The following is a 589-nucleotide window of genomic DNA, read 5'->3' as shown; positions in this document are numbered from 1 at the left end:
TATTCCAATCAACAGAAAAAGAGGGAATCCTCCCTAACTCATTTTATGAGGCCAGCATCAACCTGATACCAAAGAATAGCAGAGACACAACAAAAAAAGAGAATTTTAGACCAATATCCCTGATGAACATCGATGCAAAAATCCTCAATGAAATACTGGCAAACCGAATCCAGAAGCACATCAAAAAGCTTATCCACCATGATCAAGTGGGCTTCTTCCCTGGGATGTAAGGCTGGTTCAACATATGCAAATCAATAAACGTAATCCAGCATAGAAACAGAACCAACGACAAAAACCACATGATGATCTCAACAGATGCAGAAAAGGTGTTTGACAAAATTCAACACCACTTCATGATAAAAAACTCTCAATAAATTTGGTATTGATGGAATGTATCTCAAAATAATAAGAGCTATTTATGACAAACCCACAGCCAATATTATACTGAATGGGCAAAAATTGTAAGCATTCCCCTTGAAAACTGGCACAAGACAGGGATGCCCTCTCTCACCACTCCTATTCAACATAGTGTTGGAAGTTCTGGCCACAGAAATCAGGCAAGAGAAAGAAATAAAGGGTATTCAATTAG

The sequence above is a fragment of the Mandrillus leucophaeus genome, unplaced genomic scaffold (genome assembly GCF_000951045.1).
Source record: "Mandrillus leucophaeus isolate KB7577 unplaced genomic scaffold, Mleu.le_1.0 Scaffold9, whole genome shotgun sequence".
Taxonomy (NCBI): domain Eukaryota; kingdom Metazoa; phylum Chordata; class Mammalia; order Primates; family Cercopithecidae; genus Mandrillus; species Mandrillus leucophaeus.
This window is presented reverse-complemented; position numbering follows the sequence as displayed.